This window comes from Saimiri boliviensis, chromosome 4 (assembly GCF_048565385.1).
Source record: "Saimiri boliviensis isolate mSaiBol1 chromosome 4, mSaiBol1.pri, whole genome shotgun sequence".
NCBI lineage: Eukaryota > Metazoa > Chordata > Mammalia > Primates > Cebidae > Saimiri > Saimiri boliviensis.
In genome coordinates this window covers 156,269,087-156,286,947 of record NC_133452.1, presented here as the reverse complement: position 1 = coordinate 156,286,947, position 17,861 = coordinate 156,269,087, and the positions used below count along the sequence as shown (strand labels likewise).

General features: G+C 40.4%; 1 protein-coding gene and 1 non-coding gene across 7 annotated transcripts in view; one reads left to right on the top strand and one right to left on the bottom strand.

Annotated features, from left to right (window-relative positions):
- The window catches only part of RNF144B (ring finger protein 144B), a 206,887-nt gene that overhangs the window by 148,371 nt on the left and 40,655 nt on the right, over positions 1 to 17,861 (bottom strand). The window lies entirely within an intron of this gene.
- Positions 16,387 to 16,490, top strand: LOC120361174 (U6 spliceosomal RNA). The gene has a single exon (XR_005577523.1). It is a non-coding gene; the product is annotated as a U6 spliceosomal RNA (small nuclear RNA).

Below are 17,861 nucleotides of genomic sequence, written 5' to 3'. Positions count from 1 at the left end.
AGAATTGTGATAAAAAATTTAAATGTCTCCTGCAGAAAAGGTTTGGGAAACATACCTAGGACATCAAGAGCCTTCAAAGTAAGTTATTATCTGAATCGGTTTATCATACTCAATTTTCATTGCTCACTAACAACGTGTGACTTTTTTACCCTCAACGCTTGACACGTTTGACAACTAAAATGCACTTCTGAAGATTTAATCTGAAATAAAACAGTATTATCAAGACCACTCCAGCATGGGGAGAGGGAACACCAAAACATTTGTATTGCATTTTTTCATGTCTTAGGAATACCAGTGTATAATACCATGTCTTAGGAATACCAGTGAAATGTGTAAGTCAATTTGACAGAGTACATTTCCTTCTGTAAAGCAAAGCAGGATTCTTAATTATAGTCTAAAGCGCCCTCTAGTGGTCCTATGCAAAACCTCCTAAGATAACGTCCCATCCTTATAACCAGGGTCTTTTTCTGCCCTGGACAGTCCTGGTTAAGGTGTATTGTCCCTCTAAGTTGTCTGGGTTAACATTTCCCTGGATTGTTTCACTTTAATGGAGAGTTACCATTAATATTTGCACTAAAATAAGACAGGATTGGTTTAGTAGCCCTTCACTTTATGTTTTCGGCTTCCACCGCTGTCCTGTGTAGTATTGTGTGAGACAGATGTGAGCAGTAAGCAAAGATGTCACACGTGAGGCTGCGCATGGTGTCTCATGCCTGTAATCCCAGCACTTTGGGAGGCCAAGGCAGGTGGATCACCAGGTCAAGAGATCAAGACTATCCTGGCTAACACAGTGAAACTTTATCTCTACTAAAAATACAAAAAATTAGCTGGGCGTGGTGGCACGCGCCTGTAGTCCCAGCTACTCGGGAGGCTGAGGCAGGAGAATCGCTTGAACCTGGGAGGTGGAGGTTGCAGTGAGCCGAGATTGCACCACTGCACTCCAGTCTGGGCAACAAAGCGAGACTCTGTCTCAAAAAAAAAAAGTCACATGTGGTCTGCAAGGCGGCTAGTGTTGACCCATTTCTATTTTCCCCTATCCTTTCCACATGCAATAGAATCAACATGTTTCCCTTTCAAAGACAGCAATGCACTTGCTTACACACACACACACACACACACACACACACACACACAGACCCTCAGACAAGCAAGAGCTTCCAAGGACAACTCTGTTTCCAGGAATTGCACTTGTGATGGCAAAAGAGTGCTCCAACAGCTGCTGCCCTGAACCCTTGGAACTCACCAACTAGGTCTGCCATGGCAGACCTAAATGCACGGAAGTGCCAAGGCATAGCTGGTGGGGTTCCTGAGATATGTGAGGAACATAGGACAGGGGTATGTGGAAGAATACGCGCAGGGAAAGGAGGCTGGAAGTACTGCCTCAGGACATAGAGAAACCAACCTGGCCAAAATGAGGTCTATCTAAAAGTACTGTTATTGTTTGATGGTGCTTTTTTACTTTGCAAGACATCTTTCAACAATAGTAAGCTCAGAAGTGAAAGTTTAGGCCAGGCACAGTCACTCACATCTGTAACCCCAGCACTTTGGAGGCCATGGCAGGAGGATTGTTAGACCCAAGGGGTTAAAGACCAGCCTGGACAACAGAGCAGAACCCCGTCTCTATTTTTAAAAATAATTTTTAAAGTAAATAAATAAAAGTGAAAGTTTACACTTTGTAAAATATTAACTGAGGAATATTCTATCCTCAAGTAAGTTGATGAATGTGAAATTGAATATAACGTCCTCATTGGCCACTCTCTACACCCATGGAGGACAAAGTGATAGCCAGAACCAAATGAAAACCCCAAAACACAAATCCGAAAAAGTTTTTTGTTTTTGTGGTTTTGCGGATTTCTTTCGTTTTGTTTTTAGATAGAGTCTTGCTCTATTGCCCAGGCTGCAGCGCAGTGGCATGATCTCCATTCCAGTCACTGCAATCTCCACCTTCTGGGTTCAACCAATTCTCCTGACTGAGCCTTCCAGGTTGAGCCTTCCACACCTGGTTAATTTTTGTATTTTTAGTAGAGACCAGGTTTCACCATATTAGCCAGGCTGGTTCCAAACTCCTGACCTCAGGTGACTCACCTGCCTTGGCCTCCCAAAGTGCTGGGATTACAGGCATGGGCCACTGCACCCAGCCTGAAGTGTTACAATCTACATCAAAAATTAGTAGTGGCCAGGTGCAGTAGTTCACACCTGCAATCCCAGTATTTTAGGAGTCTGAGGTAGGAGGATCACTTGAGGCTAGGAGTTCAGGACCAGCCTGGGCAACACAGAAAGACCTTGTCACTACAGAAACAAACAAACAAAAAGGCTAGCCAATTGTGGTGGGACACACCTGCGGTCCTAGCTACTTGGGAGGCTGATGTGGGAGGATTCTTGAGCCCAGGAGTTCGAGGCTGCAGTAAGCTATGATTGTGCCATTGAACTCCAGCCTGGGCAACAAAGCAAGACTCTGTTTCTATTTTAAAAAGAAAAAAAAGATTAGTAGCTATTTGGAGAATCCTATATTTAGAGTTTACAAGTTATTACATGCAGCTGTGGAAGGTGCTCACATGACATTTAGATCCAGTAATTATTCTCCTACACTGACTTTGCCAATTTTTATTTCAGGTTTTCGTGTTCATGTACCAAACGTGAAGCAAACACTATAACGTGTTAAGATGGATGGAAGAATTTTATAAAAATTTCACTGTTGCTAATTTTATATCAGTATATCAAGGCTTCAACTAGAAAAATCAATTAATTCCAACAATGGTTTAATTTTTTTATCTAATTCATGGAATCAATGTAAAGCTTTTGGAATTCTAGTCTGTTTAAGATGAAACATATCTGACATAATTGTGAATCTTGCTGTAAATTTAGCTTAAATTTTCATATTTAAGGTAAAAGTATTTCTTTTGCAGTGATAATCTACATTAATATTTTAGTGAAACATGATGTCATGGTGAAAACAGTATCTTGGCCGGGCACGGTGGCTCACATTTGTAATCCCAACACTTTGGTAGGCTGAGGCAGGTGGATCATGAGATCAGGAGTTCGAGACCAGCCTCGCCAACATGGGGAAACCCTGTCTCTACTAAAAATACCAAAACAAAAAAAAATTAGCTAGGCATGGTGGCAGGTTCCTGTAATCCCAGCTACTCGGGAGGCTAAGGCATAAGGATTGCTTGAACCCAGGAGGCAAGGGTTGCAGTGAGCCGAGATCCCACCATTGCACTCCAGCCTGGGCGACAGAGCAAGACTGCCGCTGTGGAGGATGCAGGAGAGATCTTATTAAATTAAGGTATCTAATTTTAAAGAAGCAGAACTATAACTGGAGTTGGTTACAGTGTAAACAGAAGTCAAAACTTTATCACCAAAGAAGTTACATTATTGTTATCAATTGCAATGAAACCATATTTGTAAAAATTTGCAAATTTTGAATATGCCAAGTAAATTACAAATTTTTTGTGATAAAGTTGATAAGTTGATGTTGATTACAAAAATAAAAAATAATAAATAAAAAAATTAAAAACACCTCAGCCTGGCGGTACTGACCTTTGTTTCCTTTCTGCTACCCATTATCCACTGGAACTATTGAGTAAAATCAGCCTGTGTCTGACCAATAACACTGAACTTTTTCATAAATAAGTCCTCTAGATGTAGGTTGCATTTTGTTCACTATCAGTTAGAAATTTTAATCAAAGGCCGGGCGCCGTGGCTCAACCCTGTAATCCCAGCACTTTGGGAGGCCAAGGCAGATGGATCACGAGGTCAAGAGATCGAGACCATCCTGGTCAACATGGTGAAACCCCGTCTCTACTAAAAATACAAAAAATTAGCTGGACATGGTGGCGCGTGCCTGTAATCCCAGCTACTCAGGAGGCTGAGGCAGGAGAATTGCCTGAACCCGGGAGGCAGAGGTTGCGGTGAGCCGAGATTGCGCCATTGCACTCCAGCCTGGGCAACAAGAGTGAAACTCCGTCTCAAAAAAAAAAAAAAAAAAAAACAAAAAACTAAAAAAAAACAAATTTTAATCAAAGAAGTCAAGGAGCATCAAAAAACAAACTTCAGTTTTCGGAGAATTACAACTATTAAAAACCAGACTTACAAAGAGAGAGACACTGAAATTTTGCAGCTACAGCAAAGGAGTTAGGAAATAAATTAAATGAATTGCCCTCAGATCCTGTCCAAGATTTAGTTTTGAGATTCCATAATTGTTCTTTGGAATATATCTACAGGTAGGGAGAAACTTTTACATTGTCTACTGGAATGGAACAGAATTAGGAAGGTCTATGACTTCATGGCACCTCAGTTTGAGGAAACATCAGAACAATCATAAATGAACATAATTTATGTGATAACCTTTGTCTTCTAAAAATATTTGTCAAAGCAAAGAAAGGGACTCTGAATTGAAGCAAAAAGAACAGTAATCAGGAGGTATATTTCAGCCAATTATTTATACTTTTTTTTTTCTTCTTTTGAGATGGAGCCTCGCTCTGCTGCCCAGGCTGGAGTGCAGTGGTGCGACCTCAGCTGACTGCCTTCTCTGCCTCCCAGGTTCAAGCAATTCTCCTGCCTCAGCCTCTCAAGTGCCTGGGATTACAGCTGCCTGACACCACACCAGGCTAAATTTTTTTGTGTTTTTAGTGGACACAGGGATTCACCATCTTGGCCAGGCTGGTCTTAAACTCCTGACCTCATGATCCACCCACCTCAGCCTCCCGAAGTGCTGGGATTACAGGCATGAGCCACCACACCCGGCCTATTTATATATTGTAACACAAAAAATATTACAATTAAGTATACTTCCCATTCAGCAGAATTCACTCCATTTTTACCAGATAACTTAGCTCTTCTAGAGAGATTATATTTCTTAAGTAAAAATATTATGGTTTACAGAGAAGAGTCAACCTCAATTTTATTCACATGCAGTATACCTTTAAAAAAGATCCAGACATTATGAGAAGTTAAAAAAAATGTAGTATTGGCCAGGTATGGTGGCTCACATCTGTAATCCCAGCACTTTTAGAGGCCAAAGTGAAAGAATTAATTAGGGCCAGGAGTTCGAGACCAACCTGACCAACATGGCAAAACCCTGTCTCTACTCAAAATACAAAAATTAGCTGGGTGTGGTGGCATGCACGTGTAATCCCAGCTACTTGGGAGGCTGAGGCATGAGAATCCTTTGAACCTGAGAGGCAGAGTTTGCAGTGAACCGACACTGCACCACTATATTTCCAGCCAGAGTAACACAGCAAGACTCTGTCTGCAAAAAAAAAAAAAAAAAAAAGGAAAAGAAAAAACGCATTATTCCAAAAAACACCAGCACCAGAAAAATGACATGATATTTGAGACAGATGAGCCTAAGAAACTGATTAAGTATGTACTATGTAACAAAAATAATCATACACCTACCACCTATGTTATATTCATTGTTCTGATAATACTAAAGTTTTTTTATTTTGTTTTAATGTACATAGATATTTGTTACTTTTTAGAAAGAAATTCATTTTCAAAAGTTTTTAAATAGAACTACTTTATAGGCCTATACATATAATAAAACTAATTTATCAGTCAATATGTAAATAATTTAAAATTATATTCAAATATATGTAAATTACATTGTATGTATTATTTTAGTACCCTTTTCCATTTTCTAAGTGTACTGGTTTGGAAAATAAATTACCCTAATAAGAGCTAACAAGATGGGAGTGGTGGCTCACACCTGTAATCCCAGCATTTTGGGAAACTGAGGCGAGCAGATCACTTGAAGTTGGGAGTTCAAGACCAGCCTGCACAACATGGTGAAACTCTGTCTCTACTAAAAATACAAAAATTAACCAGGTGTGGTGGCGTGCGACTATAGTCCCAGCTACTCGGGCGGCTGAGGCAGAAAAATCACTTGAACCCAGGAGGCGGAGGTTGCAGGCAGACAAGATCACACCACTGCACTCCAGCCTAGTGACAGAGCAAGACTCTGTTAAAAAAAAAAAAAAAAAAAAAAAAAAAAGCCAGGTGAGGTGGCTCACACCTGTAATCCCAGCATTTTGGGGGGCCGAGGCGGGCGGATCACAAGATCAGGAGATCAAGACCATTCTGGCCAACATGGTGAAACCCCATCTCTACTAAAATACAAAAAAACAGACAGGCGTGGCAGCACGTGCCTGTACTCCCAGCTACTCAGGAGACTGAGGCAGGAGAACCACTTGAATCCGGTCAGCAGAGGTTGCAGTGAGCCAAGATTACTGCAGCCTGGTGACAGAGCAAGACTCTTATCAAAAAAAAAAAAAAAAAAAAAAAAAAAAAAGAGCTACCATTTCTTAAGAGATTTCTATTTATGAAACACTGTGCTTGAATCAATTTACTCTCTAAAACTACTCTGAAAGGTGGTTATTTTCATCTGCATTTCACAGAAAAGTCTACCTGATGATAGTGCAGAACAGGAATGTGTGCCCTTTCTCAACCATACTCCCCGCTCACCATCTTCTACTGTGTCTTTCCTACATCAACAGGACACTCCACTGGCCCACCAAAGGTGGAATGCACTTCCAGTTAAGAACCATGAATTCCGGTCCACCACGCCCTCTGACCCCATCACCCATGTGGCCAAGGCTGTGCATATTCTGAGGGCAGACTACAGCTATGTGAAAATAAATAAAATTCTGCCAGAACCCAGAGAAACCTTAAGAGAGATGTGACTTTGACCTGAGTCACATAGTATGTAGCTGTAACTTCTGTTTCTTAAATTAAAACTCTTTTCCTCATTTTTCTTGTTCTGTAAGTGACCAGGATAGACCAGAGACAAGACTTCTTCCAATCACTGATCTTTGTACAGATTAACTGCCTCCTTTATTATCCTTCACCTAATTCAACCCAGATGATGCAAAATCTTCAGCATGGAATGTTAAATTTACCTTTCTTGAAAGAAAAAGACAACCTCAACTCATCAGATTATTCTAACCATGCATTACGCCTTATTTAGAAAGAACACAAAACTCTGTTAAGCTTCCCTAAACTCTGTCTGTATAAAGGATCTCAAGCTTCTACACTTTAGAACACTGACTTCCATTCTTTGGAAAATGTAGTTTCTGGGTGGTTGAATGGTAACAAGTTTGCACTTAAATAAACTCTCTTCAAACTCTGACCCTTTTGGTTACTTTAGGTTGACATCTGTAAACCCAAGCAATTAATGATCCTCATACATAAGAGAATCACAATTACTCCGTGTCTTTCAAACTACATGCCTTTTGTGTGTGTGTAATCTCCAGTTCTGGAAAATCTTTTATTTGCTTTAAATGGTGTCCTAGACACTCAAGGGGCAGACCATAATGTATAGCTTTTGCATTAATGTGAATTAAATGGTATTTGACCTCAAACCTTAGCGTCATTAAAATTACCAATTCTTTGTCTCTGGTTATCCTATAATACAGTCTATGCGATTAAATATAACAATAAAACTCTAATTATAAGTTTTGTACTAAATTAAGCATTTGGAACATATTCTGCTCTAGCGTCACTGTTGAGACTATCAACTCCTTAACTCCTTTTTTTTTTTTTTTAGACAGGGTCTCACTCTGTCACCCAGGCTGGAGTGCAGTGGCATGATCATAGCTCACTGCAGCCTCGAACTCCTGTGCTCAGTGATCTTTCCACTTCAGCCTCCTAAGCAGCTGGGACTATAGTTACACACCACCATGCCCAGGCAATTTTTGCATTTTTGGTAGAATGGGGTTTCACCATGTTGCCCAGGCTGGTCTTAGACTTTTGGCCTCAAGCAATCCGCCTGCCTCAACCCCCCACAGTGATGGGATTACAGGTTTGAACCACTGTACTGGTTAACTCTTAAAATACCTGTGTACTTATTGTTTTAATGCTTTCATTGTATTTTAATTGTCTCAGTTATATTTAGATGTACAAAAGGTTTCCCTCCAAAAAGAAAGACATTATTTAGTAGACAGTTAGCAACATGTACTAGCAGATAGTGAAAATATACGAAGTACCTGTTAAGTAGATTACTCCAAGAATGTATCTACCTAGGATAATAGATTAAAATGTTACTTAGGCCAGGTGCAGTGGCTCATGTCTGTAATCCCGGCACTTTGGGAGGCCGAGTCAGGTGGATCATCTGAGGTCAGGAGTTTGAGATCAACCCAGCCAAAATGGTGAAACCCCACCTCTAGCAAAATAGAAAAATTAGCTGGGTGTGGTGGTGCGCACCCGCAGTCCCAGCTACTTGGGAGGCTGAGGCAGGAGAATCGTTTGAACCTGGGAGGCAGAGGTTGCAGTGAGCCGAGATTGTGCCACCGCACTCCAGCCTGGGCAAGAAAGTGAAACTGTCTCAAAAAAATAAAATAAATAAAATGTCACCTAATAAAAATGATATAATAAATGTTGGGGACTCAGGGTTGGAGGGGAAGAGAGAGAGGAGTGAGAGATAAAAGACTACACACTGGGTACAGTGTACACTGCTCAGATGATGGGTGCACCAAAATCTCCAAAATTGCCACTAAAAAAAAACCCATGTAACCAAAAACCACGTGTTCTCCAAAACCTATTGAAATATAAATAAATAAATAAATAAAATGTTGCCTAAACGTAAGAGGTTTGTGTTGGATTTAGATATCCCCCCGCAAATCCTAATATGGTTTGACTTGAGACAAAGATATGATTGCAAAGAGTTCACTAGGGAGGTATAGGGATGGGTCGTAGGGGAGTGGGAAAGGGAAGACTGCTAATTAAGGATGTGTTGTTAAGCCAAAGCTAGAATTTAACTTCAGCAGTAAACACTGAATGCAAACACAGCCCTTATAATCATTCCATCCAGGGGTGGGGGATCTGGAGTAATTATACCCCAACTCCTATCAGCCCCTGACCGAGGACTTCTGGGGGTTGGTGTGAACTCCCCAGCATTTCCAGATAGGACCAGTTGAAAAACTCTAAAGCATAATAAAATGATAAGATCTTAAAGGAAGTGGGCAGGGCACTGATAGCATCTGCTAGTCCTTCCAAGCCTAAAATGCCTTTTCATGTCAAGTAATTAAGCAAATACCACCATGCTGCCTGCCCCCCCCCCCCCCCGCCCCCAACACCAACCTCACAACAAAACAAACAAGGGTCAAAGTCTAGCAGTGATGGGCTTTAAAGTAATGGTAGCCAAGGAAGAGAATTCTAATTTAAACACTCTTTTCAAACAAAAAATTTTAGAATATAAAATAATTATTATTGAATGAAAACAGCAGAAATAAAGATTTTATGTTCCAGCTGGGAGCAGTTGCTCATACCTGTAATCCCAGCACTTCGGGAGGCTGAGATGAATGGATCACATGAGATCAGGAGTTCGAAACCAGCCTGGCCAACATGGTGAAACCCAGTCTCTACTAAAAATACAAAAATTAGCTTGCAGTGAACCAAGGTGGTGCCACTGCACTCCAACCTAGAGACTCTCTCTGCTTCAAAAAAAAAATACAGAAAGATTTTATGTTTTATATTCTGTTAGACTTAGGGCTGCAAATTATTTTGAGAAAAATCCATGAAATTGGCCCTATTAAATATAACAAGGATTTCTCAGCCTAATCCAAACATGTCCATGAATCATTTCTTGATTGAGCTTGAGGTGTATATAAACAACTAGAAACAATTGAGCTGCGTATTTCAATGCTTCAGTGAAGGGAAGGCTTTGCCCATTGCTCCCTAATTGATCCAATTGGTTTTTTTTTTTCTTTTTAAAGAGAAAAATTGAGGTTTTCATGTGTTTTTGTTTGTTTGGTTGGTTGGTTAGTAATTTACAGACTATGCCACAGTGCTGTTCTCCAATATAAGCATGAGGCAGGAGAGAGTGGAATTTGTTTGCTTGCTTGTTTGTTTTGGAAACCTACTGATGTTATTTACTAAGTCTCAAAGCACTCCCTATTTGCGACTGCCCCCAAGTTCAGGCAGATGAGCATTCCAAGAGCTGCTCAAAAGAATACAGTTTTTTCTAGATATCAGATGGCAAGCCTAAAATCTGTTGAAAAATGTCTCACCTAATTTTCACCTCTGTATATTGCTTACCAGTTTTACATCAATCCTTCCCTCCAAAAAAATGATAAGCATTCCCATGGTCACATCCTGGGCGGATCTTAAAGAGTATTGAAAATAGAACACGCAGCTGTTAGCTTCTCCAAACACACAATCCAAAGCATTTAAATGCCCAGTCTGCAATGCTGGCAGTGAAAGACAAGAATAACAGTTACTTTTTATACCAAAGATAAATGCTGGATGATGCCTGAAAAGGGCAGGGTCAGCCTAAGTCATGGGCAGAGAAGAATACCACCAATGTCAACGGCAGGGAAAGCTCCCTGGGAAGGATGCACAGACTTGACTAATTGAAGGTCTTTTAAAACAAAGAGCAACTTGGTTTTGTTAAATTTTGAAAATATTGCTCTCAACTGCTCTTTAAAATTATGAGCACGTCAGGTGCGGTGGCTCATGCCTGTAATCCCAGCACTTTGGGAGGTCAAGGTGGGCAGATCATAAGGTCAGGAGTTCAAGATGAGCCTGGCCAATATGGTGAAATCCCATCATAACTAAAAATACAAAAATTAGTCGGGCATGGTGGTGCACGCCTGTAATACTAACTACTCAGGAGGCTGAGGCAGGAGAATTGCTTGAACCCGGGAGGCGGAGGTTGCAGTGAACAGGGATCGCGCCATTGCTCTCCAGCTTGGGTGACAGAGCAGGACTCTGTCTCGGAAAACAAAATAAATAAAAGAAAATAATAAAAATAAAATAAAATTATGAACAAGATTTAAAACTCTTCAATAAATACAATGAACAATAAAACACATTAGTTTCAAATGTGAGCTGTATGGAAGGGAAATGAGTGTGATTAAAGAGGGAAAAACAATGATACATATGTGTTACGTGAAGCAAAAGCTACAAAAGATCAAGTATATCATAAAACACCTTGTTTGTGTTCTGTGTGTAAGTATATATGCATATACATACATATAATTGTCTATACTAGAAAACCTTAGAACTGTATACAATAAAATGTTAGTTTTGATTTTCTCTGGCTGATGAAATTTTGCTGATTTTCATTTTCTTCCTTACACATTTAACTATTATTTAATTTTCTGGCATGGATATGTCCTACTTTTATAATCAGAATAAATGATATGAACTCTATTGACTTTGAAAAATCAGGGAAAGATAAAATAAGAAGCAAAGAAAAGATAGTGGAAGAGAAGAGAGAAAGGAAAAAAATAACTCTTCATTCATCCAGTCATTAGACAAAGAATTATTTTGTCAGACACTGTGTGAGTGTACAATAATTACAGACTGTGGTGGTAGCTGTTTAGGAAACAGAGGGCTTAGAGAAGGGGAAGAGCGTACTACGTGTAGCGTGGTCAGAGTAAGCCTGTCTGAATAAATGGTTCAGCTACACTCCCCAAGAATGACAGGGAATCCTATGAAGAACCGTGAAGAAACAGCCCTCATGCAAGTATACCTTGGTGACCTCAAGCTGCCCAGTGTGGCTGGAATTCAGGGAGAGACAGAATGGAAACAGAGGGTTGGAGGTGACTGGAAAGGCAAGCAAGTGCCAAACCCCTTGGGGACCTGAAAGCCAATACCAGGGAATTTGCATTTTAATCTCAATACAAGGAAAGCCATGAAAGGATTTTTAGCAGGGGAGAGAAGTCATCAAGTTTACACTTTAACTTGATCACTCTCACTGCCCAGTGGATTGAAGAAAGAGAAGGTAAGAAGGTGGTCTTTGTCTTCACTTCATTGTCATTCACTCCCTCCTCCTGCCTCTTTCACCTGTGCATTGCTGACCACCAAAATCCCTGTGGCATTATATGCTACCCACAGGATAGCACTGAACCCCTGCAAATGTCTAATAATCCTTGTTCATACAGCTCACGAGTTCCTGCAACCTTTACCCCAAGGCCGTGAACCCATCCAGACCCTCTTACTAGAGATCCTGCCACACAGACCTCTTGTTCCTTAGCTCACATCAGCCGCCTCTGGGAGGATAACCCCAATTCCCCATTATGACCATCTCCTTTGTCCCCCTACTGACCTCCTAGTTCAAATTCAGGCCACCTTCTGTGTTCCTGGAACTAGATGTCATAGTGGGTTCTTTGCAAACAATTTTAATTCATGGGACTATAAAATGCCTCACGTTGAAAGGAACCTTAGAGATATTCTGGTTTAACCTGCAGGTTTTCATGACAAAGAAACAGACCTGGCATGGTTAGAAGATTTTCCTGAGGTCTCCAAGGTTAGGGAGTAGCAAAGAGTAAACCCTGGGCCTCTGACTGGGCTGGAGTTCCTTGCATGCTTTTATTTATTTATTTATTTATTTGGCTTTAGTTATTTTACTTTATTTAGTAATCAATTGGATTGATTATATGGACCACAGATTCTGTGATATCATAACTGAAATGCCTAAACAGCTGTAAGTTGCATAGCTATATCTAATGCCTCTGTTATGTTTTCTAAATCTCAGTACCTAGAAACTATAATGTCATCAGTATTAAAATGTTCAAGAAAGCTGGCAATGACTTTTTTTACTTGTTGACTTCCAAGTACACCAAATTTAAATTGGTTCTACATTTAAAGCAATTTTTAAAAACACCATGGAGTGGGAGTGCTTCATGTTTTAGAAAACACTCCAATGCATGCCATCTCGTAGAATCATGGCAGCCCCCAAGTAATAGATATAAATTGAAGCTGAGAAAGGTGGAGTGCTGGGAGAGCCACAAACCAGGACTTAGACTCAGGTCTTGTGGCCCTAAGTCCTGCAGAAACTACGAAAGCTTTCCTATTGTCCAAAGTTAGTTGTGGGCATCAAAATTAGAGGTTTTCTATTTCTGCCCATTATTGGGTAACGATGCCTTTGTGTGTATTCATGTAATTATTGCTATATTTCCTTATTTTTAAATTGTCACATAATTGTACATATTTGTGGGGTATACAGTGATATTTTAATATATGTATTTAATTTGTAATGATCAATTCGGGGTAATTAGTATATTCATCACTTCAAACATTCATTATTTCTTTGTGTTAGAAATATTCAAAATCCACTCTTCTGTTTTATTTACTTATTTATTTATTTATTTATTTTATTTTTTTGAGATGGAGTCTTACTCTCTCACCCTGGCTGGAGTGCAGTGGTGCGATCTTGGCTCACTGCAACCTCTGCCCCCTGGTTTCAAGCAATTCTCGTGCATCAGCCTCCTGAGTAGCTGGGATTACAAGCGTCCACTACCACACCTGGCTAATTTTTTTCTATTTTTAGTGGAGACTTGGTTTTACTATGTTGGCCAGACTGGTCTTCAACTCCTGACCTCAAGTGATCCACCCACCTCTGCCTCCCACAGTGTTCAGATCACAGGTGTGAGCCACTGCACACAGCCCCTTCTAGCTATTTTAAAATATACAATAAGTTAATGTTAACCATAGTCATCCTACAGTGCTGATAGAACACAACTCATTCCTCCTGTTTAACAGTTGTTTGGGGTTTTTTTAATTTACTTTTTTTTTTTTTTAATAGAAACAGGGTTTTGCCATCTTGCCCAAGCTGATCTCAAACTCCTGGGCTCAAGTGAATCCTCCTGCCTCAGCCTCCCAAAGCGCAGGGATTACAGGATGTGCCACCACATCCAGCCTGATGATTTTGTAACTGTTAACCCACCACTCTCCCTCTCCCCAGTTCCCCACTCCCCTTCCAAGCCTCTGGCAATGACTATTCTACCCTCTACTTCCATGAGATCAACTTTTTAAGCTTCCACATATATGTAAAAACATGCGGTATTTGTCTTTCTGTGCCTGGCTTATTTCCCTTATAACATTCTCCAGGATTATCCATGTTGCCATGAATTTTAGGATTTTGTTCTTTTTCGTGGCTAAATAGTATTCCATTATATATATATATATATATATATATATATATATATATATATATATATCTCACATTTTATTATGCATTCATCTGGTGATGGACAGTTAGGTTGATTCCGTATCTTTGCTACTGTGAATAGTGTTGCCATAAACATGGGGGTACGGGTATCTTGAGATCAGATTTTTTAATGTGGTCAAGGAAGAACTTTGTACAATACTGGAATGAGGGTAAGGGCTTTTGAGCAGGAGAGAAACTTAAAGAACAAATACAATGAAGAAAAGAGATGCCCCAGGGGCTGTTTCACACCTGTAATCCCAGAAGTTTGGGAGGCCAAGTTGGAAGGATTGCATAAATCCAGGAATTCAAGACCAGTCTGGACAACATAGTGAGACACCATCTCTACAAAAAACAAATTAGCCAAGCATGGTGGCATGCAACTATAGTCTCAGCGACTTGGGAGACTGAGGCAGGAGGATTGCTTGAGCCCAGGGGGTTGAGACTGCAGTAAGCCATGATCGCAATGCTACTACCTTGCAGCCTGGCTGACAGAACAAGACTATATCAGAGAAAAAGAGGAAAAAAGGAGGGGAAGGGAGGGGGGAGAGGGGAGAGGAGGGGAGGGGAGGGAAGGGAGAAGGAAAAGGAAGGAAGGAAGGAAGGAGAGAGAGAGAGAGAAAGAAAAAGAAAGAAAGAAAGAAAGAAAGAAAGAAAGAAAGAAAGAAAGAAAGAAAGAAGGAAGGAAAGAAAGAGAAACAAGGAAAGAAAACCAACCAAGAAAGAGGAAAGAAAGAGTCTAGGTGCAGTGGCTCATGCCTGTAATCCTAGCACTTTGGGAGGCTAAGGTGAGTGGATCACCTGAGGTTAGGAGTTCAAGACCAGCCTGGCCATCATCGTGAAACCCCATCTTTAAAAAAAGAAAAGTAAAGAAAGAAAGAAAAAGAGAGAGAAAGAGAGAGGGAGGGAGGGAGAGAGGGAGGAAGGAAGGGAGGGAGGGAAGGAAGGGGAAGGAAAAGAGGAAGGAAGGAAAGGAAGAAGGGAGGAAGGAAGGAAGGGAGGGAGAGAAGGAAAGGAAAAAAGGAAGGAAGGGAGGGAGGGAGGAAGGGAGGGAGAGAGAGGGAGGCAGCGAGGGAAGGAAAGGAAAAAAAGGGAGAGGGAAGGTGGAAAAAAGAGAAAGAAAGAAGCAAATTTTACCAAGTTTTTGATTTGGGCTAAGGTCAGATGTGGATGTAAATCTAATACCATTATGGCAACTACCATTACGAAGAAATGCACTTTAAACTGATTTTCTTATTTTAAGTTCCAAGTTACCACAGCACAATTTCACCATAGCAGAAGAACGCAGATGGTCTCATGGATTCATTATTAAAATATTTGAAGTATATACAAATTGGATTCTTTGAATTATTTTGTCCAGCTCATTTGAGGTTTAGAGTTTCAAATCCAATGTCAAAAATATTCTTAGTGACAAAAAAAAAATAATAATAATGTCCTTCTCAGTTGCTTTGCAGGATGTGGAAGAGATTACTGTTTTAGAGGAAATATATTTTGGAATGCATTGCATCCTGATGCTACAATTAGTTCTATTCTTGTTCTGAAAATGGAAAGGGGTCAGGGGCTCTGCATAACTGACACTTAGCAGCGGCGGCAGATGCAAGCTGGCAGCCAGCTCTCAGCCAGGAGCAGTGGCTTGCTTTTGCCATCAGAGCCAACATAGACAAGTTAACAGAACATTTATGCAAGAATTATTGTTTCCTTCTTCCTTTATTTGCTTCTACTTTGATGAGCTCAAACTTTTCTCCCCAAACATCAGATCTGTTATTGTCAACATTCCCTTAGGGCATGCTAGGTACAGTTACTTAAATGTGTTATAAAACCTCCCAAGTATGAATGAAAAATACCTGCACTTACCTCAAATGCTAAGTACTGTAAGAACATAGTTCATTACCTTTGTGAGTAGTTGCTGAACTAAGAGAAATCTTACGGGGTTTATTAACTAAAAGCCCAGAATAATGTAATTATTGGGTTTTTTAAAATATTCTTCACTGGACCTGAATAATAATCTGAGAAATAATAATCAAACAAACAACATTACTTGCTTTTAGAAGGCTAAAAACAAATGTCTAAAGTAGCAAGTGTTCTGCTGAAAATAATTATGCAAAATGCACATATCTTGCATGCCATCAAATCTGACCATTTTTCAGGACATCCTCCGTTACTGCATTCCACTCCATTCACACTCCTTGGCAATTAAGCCACCCAAGTTGTGACACGAAGATTCTAGTTTAGCTCAGCTGAGTGCTGTGTAGTGCGGTAGCATAGATGAGTCAGCCAAATATCTCACCCCACATACCTTTCATACCTATCCAGAGCCCCCAAGACTGTGATTCCCAAATATACAGAAAGCTTACAGCACATTACCTTGGCGTTGGGGGTTTGTGCATTCTTCAGAGTCAACTGAAATCTGGAGACACAGAATCATCTTCTCTAACACTGCGCTATACTACACTAGCATGCTCGCTTCAGCACATATACTAAAATTGGAACAATGCAGAGAAGATTAGCACGGTCCCCGCACAAGGATGACAGGCAAATCCGTTAAGTGTTCCATATTTTCAAAGATCATATGTTCTCACTCATAAACGGGAGCTAAGCTATGAGGATGCCAAGCCATAAGAATGACATAATGGGCTCTGGGGACTCAGGGGAAGGGTGGGAGCAGGGTGAGGGATGAAAGACTACAAATTGCATTCAGTTTATACCCTTGGGTGATGGGTGCACCAAAATCTCACAAATCATGACTAAAGAACTTATTCATGTAACCAAATACCACCTGTTCTCCAAAAACCTATGGAAATAAATAATTTATATATATATACACACACTGACCAATAATTAAGAGCAGGGAGGATTGCTAGTCTAAGATGATAAGAATATATCTCTAAGATCACCACTTCCAGCTTTTTAAGGCACTGAATGGTGCTTTTGTACATAGGATTTTTAATAATTACTGTGACTGAGTAATTGTTTGTATTCATGTTAGTTTATTCTTATTTCTTTGGGTAAGAACACTAAAACTGTCTCTGCATTTAAGATTCTGACTAGGCATGGTAGCTCACACCTGTTATCTCAGAGCTTTGGGAGGCCAGGGCAGGAGGCTCGCTTGAGGCCAGGAGTTTGATAGCAGCCTGGGCAGCATGTCAAAACCTCATCTCTACAAAAAAAAATGCAAAAAAAAAAAAAAAAGTTGGCCAGGTGTAGTGGTATGCACCTGCAGTCTCAGCTATCTAAAAGGATGAAGCAGGAGCATCCCTTGAGCCCAGGAGTTCAAGGCTACTGTGAGCTACGATGGCACCACTACACTTCAGCCTGGGTGACAGGGCAAGAATCTGTCTCTTATAGGGGCAGTGGGCAGGGGCGTTAGATTCAGATGAAGCAAAAAATGAAAATAATGTTTTAGGAATGCAAAATAAGCCAAGTGCAGTGGCTCATGCCTATAATTCCAGCACTTTGGGAGGCCAAGATGGGTGGATCACCTGAGGTCAGCAGTTCAAGAACAGCCTGGCCAACATGGTGAAACTCTGTCTCTATTAGAAATAAAAAAAATTAGCCAGGCATGGTGGCAGGCGCCTGTAATCCCAGCTGAGGCGGGAGAATTGGTTGAAACTCAGAGGCAGAGGTTGCAGTGAGCCAAGATCGGACCACTGCACTCCAGCCTGGGCAACAAGAATGAGACTCTATCAAACAAACAAACAAAAAGAATTGAAAAATGACTAACACCAGTCAAAATGTCACACCTCCGCCTTCTTAAAAACTGAATTTTATATAAAGAGCATTTTATTTGCCATTGAATTAAAACAAGATATAGAAGCTCAGTATAATTGAATAGGTTTATATTTTCAGGCAGTTTCTGATTCTGTGAAAAGTATACTTTACATCCAAGAGTAATGACAATCATTAGGAGCAACTTTCTTCAACATCTAACATC